The sequence below is a fragment of the Bidens hawaiensis genome, unplaced genomic scaffold, assembly GCF_021521415.1.
Source record: "Bidens hawaiensis isolate Kalapana, Puna unplaced genomic scaffold, B.hawaiensis_p1.1 tig00018400_1, whole genome shotgun sequence".
Classification (NCBI taxonomy): domain Eukaryota; kingdom Viridiplantae; phylum Streptophyta; class Magnoliopsida; order Asterales; family Asteraceae; genus Bidens; species Bidens hawaiensis.
Genome location: NW_027492773.1, coordinates 464,202 through 473,595, shown reverse-complemented (window position 1 = coordinate 473,595; position 9,394 = coordinate 464,202).

Genomic DNA, 9,394 nt, shown 5'->3' with positions numbered 1-9,394 from the left:
GATGCAGTCGGCGATGACAGCACTGACTTACAATAAGCGTTATAGCTTTAGTCAGATGGTGTTCTACGAGATAGACCGTCAAAGACGAGCGGTGGCGCGTGAGAGGTTCTTGATGTATCCAAGATTCCTTCAAATGATCTTGAATCACGTTGCTCCCACGTTACCTCAGCGCCGCCCGATTAGATATGTGGAGAGTGTAGGCAAGAGAATCTTCGCTCAGTGTAGATCATCAAGTGCAAGAAGTAAGCCTGAGCTCCGTCCTCGACATACTCCATTGTTTGGGTACTTGATCAATCCCGCGTATGTTGCAGCTCGTGGGGACGAGTTTCGGGATCCGGCACCACAACAGGTTGGAGCACCTCAACCACCACCTGAGGTACAACAAACTTTACCTGCTGCTCCTGTTGTGGCACCGGAGGAAAATGTAGACCTTGAAGCTGCGTTTGGCGGTCAAGGATTTTTTGATATGGAGCGTGTTGATCCTGAGGAAGATGTACAAGTCTCGGTTGCACGGGTTACTAGTGTGGATGTGGCTATGGCAGCTACGACGGAGGCTGATTCTGATTCTTCGAATGATGATGTGAATGAAGCAAGACAGATTCTGATTACTCAAGAAAGAATTCACGGGAAGAGGAAGAGAGACCCCGATGACAGTGATTCGGATTTTGAGGAAGATTTACATCGGTTGGTTCGAAGATCGAGAAGAGAAAGAGTGAGTGCAGGTTCGGGAGCTGGTGAGAGCTCAAGGGTGGTTCGTTTCACTCCACCCGCACTGTCTGGTATGACTATGGTCCCTTCATCACTGCCAGTTACAGGGTTAAGCGCCGCGGATGTTATCGTGGTGACTGCCTCATCTTCCTTCGGCATCCCATCCACTACATTCCAGCTCTCGGCTCTGGAGATTGTGTCCTTGCCACCTCCATCTCTTACTCCATCGGAGGTCGTAGCAAGGTTTGTTGAGTCGACAGTTGTTGCCACTGCAGGGTTGTCGGTTACGATACCACCTGCGGTTACGTTTCCACCTGTTTCTGAGGTGCCCGTTACATTGGGAATCTCTCCTCCGTACGCTCAAGACATATCACATATGAGGTTTGATTTCGATGCAACCTTATCCGATTCGGAAAGAATAGCAGCGCTTGAAAGGGTCGTGGCAGAACAATCAAGAGTAAATCTTATCCAGACTCATGCTATTCAGCGCCTCGTTGCGGAGAATCAAATTCAGTCGTCCCTCCTGATCGAGCATGGTAAAATATTTGATGCCTTGAAACAGTTCTTGGCATCTCAGGGGGAGACGAGCTGTAAGGGTGACGAGCTGAGGACAAAAAAGAGCAACGATCGAGACGATGATCCCAATGCATCGAAAGGTGCAGGTGGTGAGTTGCCAAGAACTGAACAAGCTCTTGGGACTTCCACATCTCAGGGGGAGTCAACGAGTGCAGCTGGCGGTTCAGGGGGTGATGATGTGGTGGTTGTGGATGCTGAGGAGGTGTTAGATGATGATGATGATGATGTGTTACCATTGGAAGAGATTGAGAAGATAGGGGCTGAGATCGTGATTGACGATGAAGTTGAAGAAGGAGAGATTGTGGAGGACAACGTTGAACATCAAATTCCAGAAGTTGAAAAGTCAGATTTGGGTCAAAATACGGAATGTGATGAGACTGAATGGGAGGAGCAGCCAAGATGGAAAGAAGGCTACGCTCAGTGGTTCGTAAAGACTAAGAAACCGGCGGTCCCTACTATGTTCAAGAAAAGTTACAACATCAAAGGGTATGCTGAATTGAAAAAGGGGATAATATGCTGGTTATATGATGAACAGTTGAAACTTTTTGTGATTAAACGTTATGATGGGGTTCAGTATTTCAAGAGATTGTTGAGGTCGTTGAATACGTTGCCTGAGTGTGAGGTGAAGGACTTAGCCAGGTTGGGGTTGATCAACAGGAGTGATGATAACATGGCTAGGATCATTGGAAAGATAGTCTGGAAGGAAAGCATAAAGGAGAAAAAGTTCGAGCTGTTGAAACCACAGAAAGGAAAGCTCGTTGAAAACAAAGACAGAGGAATGAGAGCAGATGGCAAGCCTTGGATGATAATGAAGTATAAGCCGATCCGGTGTCTAAAAGAAGTGCCGATGAAACAAATGCCCAAGGATGTGCTCAAAGATCTGAAATGGTGGTACGTTGATAGTGAAACAGCTGAAGCAGTAAAGGAGGATGAAGATGAACAAGAGCTGATGAGAGTATATGATCCTATGCATTTAGTGAATTTGTCTCAAGCTGATCTGCAGGTGCTGAACGAGAAAAAGATATTTTACATTCCTGCTTGGAAAGAAGAAGCAAAGAAATATCAAAGAGTAGTTTCAGTTTGTGTACGAGAAGGCGTTCATGCTTGAAGATGGAAGATACAAGATTTTTGAGATTACAAGACACGTGATTGAAGATAGAGATATGAAGCTACTGCCAAGGGGGAGTCTGTTGGTACATGATGTCAGTAGTTCAGTATCTAGTGTCTGTAATCGTGTTATTTGGATGTGTATTGATGTTTAAGCGAACTTGTCTCACAAGTTCGCCTGATATAGGCGAACTTGTGGAACAAGCGAAGTTAGTGACAACTTCGCCTAAACATGTTAGGCGAAGTTGTCGTTTGATATATAGGTTAGCCTACGGGTTATTTGTGGAGGAGTTGTTGCAGTATGTGTAATAGTGATCGGTGAATCACGTGTTATTAGTTGCAATACAACGTGTTCTTTGTTTATTGTAACGTGTGTTTGCTTGTGTTTAATGTATATCGATTCTACACTCGTATCGTCTTACGTAGGGATTCCGCACCTACGTAGAACGAGATATTTCCGTGTAGATCCAGCTGGGAACCTACACACGTTGACCCTTATATAGGTTTGAAAATACATGGGCGAAGTTAAGATTAACTTCGCCCCTGTGACAACTTCGCTGGTCCATTAACTTCGCTTAAGGTCAACCATGGTCAACTTCGCCTCTTTACCTTATCACAAGTTCGCCTAACTTAATTTATGAAACAGGCCCTTATAAATTTGATTAAAATGCAACTGTCTTTTAAAATTCTCCGTTAAAGGTTTAAACTTTTACGATCAAAGAACCAAGTAACCAAGTTTTAAATCATAGAACAAAATATGCAATGAAAATTTTAGTAATTAATTAAACGGGATCAAATTTCAGTCTTGACGAGAACCTGCATGTTTTAGAAAAGATCCGAACTGGAATCATACTAATTAAGTGGCTATCACATAGATCCATGTTCAGCGGTATTATGACATAAAGAAACAGGTTGTAAGCAGGTATAAAACTTAGTATGGTTTTCATCGCTTCTATGATATGGATTAGGTTCAATTAAGCTCAAAATTTAGATGGACATCACATGAGAGATTGTGATGCCTCCTATCTATTCTCAAAGCGTATTTGGCTTTCCCAAGTCACCCCGAGTTGACTTCGACCCGTAGTGTTTGATTAAACAGTAAGCACACATCGATCTTTAGAGTCTTCTTCCCGTTCTCTTGCCTCTCGATTGATATTTGAAATAACATAAGCTTCAGAAGGCTTAACAACATTTTTTTTAATAAAGATATTAATACTGCTTCAAATAATAGACGACTGCAAGTCCCGAATCTGGATCACTGCAGGTACTTGACACACCATCTTCTCGGGAATCAGAACACTCATGGGCTCGTGTATGACTGGGTAATCACTTTTCTGCCTATCATTCGGAAAGATGTATATGGAGACATGCACAACTCAGAATGATTCTCCACATTAAATCGAGGAGATTTAGTTTGTATCACTTCTACTTTTACGCACCATATAAAGCTACCATAACTTACAATGGTTGTTCTAGAGTCTTTTAGGCTTAATAACTTCACCAGTTAAGCACACAGAATTAGTTTTTCTATCACTTTCCATGGTTGGATCAATTTTCTTTTAAACATTGTATTGAAACTTCTTACGAAGTTATAGACTTGAAAAATTTATATCATCTCCCTAAAAAAATTTAAATTCTATCGCCCCGATCAAGTCAAAGTCTTCAGGTAAACGGCTATCCTAAAGATCCAATGGATCAGCTGGACCGACCACATACGAGTATGTGTCCTTCTAACTAAGTATGAACGACTATTTTTCAGCGAAAGAATAAAAACCCATCATAAACCGCCCCGGTCACTTTCAGTCATCTGGTTAATGGCTATCCTCATAATCTACTAGTAGAAGTAAGGACCAAACATATCCGAAGATGTGTCCTTCAAACTGAAGCAACCGACATAATTCTAAGCGATAGTGATGTTTTTTTTTAAAGAATAAAAACGAAAAACAAGGTTACTCGGGATTGATCATCCCATTCAGCTCAACAAGATTTTGAAAACGGGATCGGTCAAACGCTTTAGTAAAAAGATCGGCGAAATTATCCAAAGAATCAGCCTTTTCAAGCACAATTAATTTCTTCTCAGCACAATCCCGTATAAAATGATGACGAATGTCATTATGTTTAGTTTTGCTGTGTTTGACGAGATTGTTAGTTACTGAGATTGCAGCAGTATTATCAATGCAAATAGGAGTTTGAGTGAAATTCAGACCGTAATTGCGCAATTGCTGTTGTTCGATGCTGCCATGTACTCTGCTTCACAGGTGGAAATGGCTACTGAGGTCTGCTTCTTGCACTGCCACGACACCAATCATCCTCCCAGAAACTGACATCCACCGGTTGTTGACTTCCTGTTCTGATTGCAACCTCCATAGTCAGAATCTGTGTAAGCTACCAAATCCAGTTCTCCCCCTTTCGTGTACCACAATCCCAACTTAGGCTTGCCTTTGAGATACCGCAATATTCTCTTCACTCCCTTCATGTGAGATTCCATCGGGCTTGCATGAAAACGAGCACAAAGACAAACTGCAAACATAATATCAGGTCTAGATGCAGTTAAATACATTAAAGAACCTATGATTGCTCGATATTGGGTGGGATCCACGTCTTCATCACTGTCCGAATCAGCACCCATTTTGTGGTTGACGCAAACTGGAGTATCAAATGGGGTGCTATCTTCCATCTTGAAGCGCTTGAGCACATCATGGACATATTTTGTTTGATGAATAAACATCCCATCTTTCTTCTGATCTACCTGCAATCCCAAAAAGAAAGTTAATTCGCCCATGGCGCTCATTTCAAACCTCTTTTTCATGACTGCTTCAAATTCCTGACACATGGCGACTTTTGATGCAGCAAAAATGATGCCGTCCACATAGACTTGCACTAGTAGAAAATCTCCCCCTTTTCTCTTGACAAACAGCGTGCTGTCGATCTTTTCTCTTTCGAACCCATTCTCAATCAAGTAATCGGACAAGGTTGCGTACCAGGCACGAGGTGCCTGATGTAGCCCATATAAAGCTTTACTCAGTTTGTACACATGATCAGGAAAATCAGGTTCAGGAAATCCTGGAGGTTGTTCAACATACACCACCTCATCGACTTTACCATTAAGAAAGGCACTTTTCACATCTAACTGGAACACTTTCATCTCTTTGTGTGCAGCAAATGCCAAAAATAGTCGAATCGCCTCCAATCTTGCCACAGAAGCAAACACTTCGTTGTAGTCGATTCCTTCTTGCTGATTGAACCCTTTTACTACCAGCCTTGCCTTGTTCCGTATGATTATCCCTTTCTCATTTCTCTTACATTTAAAAACCCACTTTGTACCAATAGCATTTACATTCTTTGGTTTTTCAACTAATTTCCATACTTCCATCTTCTCTAACTGTGCTAACTCTTCTTGCATGGCTTCGACCCATGAGCTATCCTTTAGAGCCATTTGATAATTATTCGGTTCAATCTGGCTGATGAAGCAGGTGTACAAGCATTCATTTATGATACCCGTGTCTTTAATGCTTGCGTAAACACATGTGTGTTCATCCAAACTCCTTCTTGTTTGAGCACCGTCAGACAGATTACCTATCACGTTCTCCAAAGGGTGATTTTTGTGAATTCCAGTAGTCTGAACCGGACCGACTTCCAGATTGTTTTCTAAATTCGAAGAGAGTTCATCAATGGGTGATTGATGTTGAGAGTGAAATGGATTGTAGAATTCTTCTTCAGTAGAGGCAGCAGGAGTATCAACTGCACTTGACGAGGAAGGTTGACTTTCATCATATCGCGGACGTTGCACAATATTTTCCTTCTCGTCATACAGAATCTGTGAAGCAATTTTCTCATCAACTTCTGCAAAATCCAGGTAAGGCATATTAAAAGATTTGAACAGTTTATCATAGTCGAAAGCTTCAGCGGGTCCCATGCTAGGCTTTGGTGATTTGTAACTCGTAATGTCAGTGTTACATACCACCTCAACCTTGCTGTTCGATAAATTAAAGACTCTTCTGTTGGGTGTCCCAACAACATATCCGACTAAAATACCTTCGTCGGCTTTCTCACCAAATTTTGAGTTTGTCTTTAGTATCGAACATGGGGACCCGAAGGGTTCGAGACCATTCAAGTTTGGCTTTCTACCATGCATAAGTTCATTACAAGTTTTATTTAATCTTTTAACAGTTAAAACACGATTAAGGATATAACAGGCTGTGGCAACAGCTTCAGCCCAGAACACCACGGGAAGTTTAGCATCCGCCGACCATTCAAGTTTGGCTTTCTACCATGCATAAGTTCATAACAAGTTTTATTTAATCTTTTAACAGTTAAAACACGATTAAGGATATAACAGGCTGTGGCAACAGCTTCAGCCCAGAACACCACGGGAAGTTTAGCATCCGCCAGCATGGTTCTGGCTCCTTCGATTAGCGTTCTATTCTTCCTCTCAGCTACCCCATTTTGTTGCGGAGTATACGGAATGCTGTACTGATGTTCTATCCCTTTCTGTAAGCGGAACATCTCCATCTGGTAGTTCTTGAATTCTGTACCATTATCACTCCTGATGTACTTAACCTTTCTCCCAACAATATTTTCAACCTTGGTAATCAAGTTAATTACCAACTGAACTGACTCATCTTTTGCCTTTAGAAAGTATACCCAAGAGTATCGAGAGTAATCATCGGTTACAACCAAGCAGTATGATGTTCCACCTAGACTCTTTACATTCACAGGACCAAAGAGATCCATGTGAAGTAGGTCTAGAGTATTGACAATTGAGTTAACCTTCTTGGAGTGGTGAGGTTTCTTGTGTTGCTTTCCCTTCTTGCACGACAAGCATTGATCTTCAAAGTTAAAATTCTTCAAGGGAACACCAAGCACCAGCCCATTCTTGACAATGTAATTCATTTTGCGAAGATGCATATGCCCCATTCTTCGATGCCATAACTCTGACACGGACTCAGTTGCCTTTGACAGAAGACATGACTCTTCTGTTGTCATCTCAGTTGACCTCATATCCATCACATACGTGTTCTTTTCTCTTGGAGCTCTCATCACCACCTAGGCCTCTGGTATCTTGAAACCAGGATAAAGAACAATTGCCTCATTTTTAGTAAAATGCACCGTGTATTCTTTGTCACAAATCTGAGATACACTCAACAAATTATGCTTCAACTCTTCTACAAAATTCACCTTCTCTAACTTCATTCTACCATTTGTCACAATTCCAATACCACTGATTCTACCTCCACTCTCTCCAGCGAAATTAACCCTTCCTCCTTGAACATATTTCCAGTCACGTAACAAATTCTTGTTACCAGTCATGTGCCGGGAACAGCCACTATCAACAACCCACAGATTGTTTACAGCTCTGTTTGACTGTTCCTGCACAATTAAAGAAATAGATTAAAATCTGGGGACCCAAGACCTACTGGTCTTGGGTCGATTAAATCTGTTGACCGGCATCCAGTACTTTGGTTGCCCAAAATCAGTTTGAGGATGGTTTCTGTAAGTTCTGAAAGGAAACCTTCTAGAGGACTGGCTATGAGGCCTTCCAAACCTTAGTGAATTGACTGAATTATAATTGTTGGTTTGGTAGTTAACTGGGAAAAATAAGAACGATTTCTTAGTAATCTTGGATTAGTCCAATGTCTTAAATTTGGTGTGTTCGCCTTCGTTTTATTCTCAGTTTTCGGAGGCCTCATACCTCTAAATGTTCTCTGGTTTAGAGGACAATTAGCAATAAGGTGTCCTACTTGATTGCATCCGAAACAACTTCTGTTTTCAACTTTCGTCTCAACAGTTGTTGCAGATGTGGAGGTTGCATTACTACCCGTTTGTCTAACATATGGTGGGACGAACGGGTTTAGGGAAGAATTCTTTTCATCAGGCTTATATTCTTCCCCACGTTTTAGTAACACTACCTCTTCTTTTATCTCACCCGATTCGGATGACTTGTCCGAATTTGATGAGACGGAGCTAGGGACAGAAATCTCAACATTAGAACTTGACTTACTCGTTTCGCTCTTATTAACTTCAGGTTCTTTAGTCGAAATTTTGACTGGAACTGTCTGACTAATCTCAACATTCGCATATTGCTGATTACTAGGATTATAAGTATAGTTATTGTTATACGGTGGTGGAACTTCAGAAAATCCAATTCCCCCTTTGTTAACTGGGGAACGTTGAACACTTATGATGTGATCTAGCATTGCTGAAGAATTTCTAAATTGTTCAATTTTTCTGTTTAGTTCCACCACTTTTACCTAGTAATCAGCTATCTGTTTATCTTTTTCAGCAATTAGTTTGGTTTTTTCTTCTAGCACTTTATAACTAAGATCAATTACTTGTATTTTTTCAGCTAGACTGGCTTTAAGACTTTTGATATCTTTTTCACTAGCTTTTATTTTTACCGAGTAACTGTTTTCTCTAGTTTTAGTGTAGTTATGATCTTCTTTTAACGTTTTAAAATGTGCGTCCAAACTAACAAACTGATCAGTTATTGTTTTCAATTGCTCAGACAAATTTTCACATTGCAAACAATGAAGTTCAGAACTTACCTCAGAGAGCTGATCGTTCACTTTTGCCATATATGCTTGATTTTCTCCCGTCTCCCTCTCACTTCCTCCAGTTTCGATGTTTACCAAATTAGCCTGTTCGAACACTTCTCAACGTGTATATTCCAGTTGTATCCACCATTCTGTCTAGATACCATAGTCCTATTCTCACTACCACCCCCATTCTGTTGTGCAGGTCTGTTCTGACTTCGTTCGACTCTCTCATTTGTACATTCCTTAGCAAAGTGACCATTTTGTTGACAGTTGTAACATCGAACCTCTGATTTATCAAACCCTGGTCTTTCTCCAACGAACTTTCTACCCGTTTTCTTCATGAATCTCTTTACCCTTCTTACTATCATAGCCATCTGCCACTGCAGGTCCATCTCTTCCAAATCATCAGCATCGATCTGATCATAGTCTTCATCCAATGTTGCAGGGTCGACTATTTTACCTTTGAT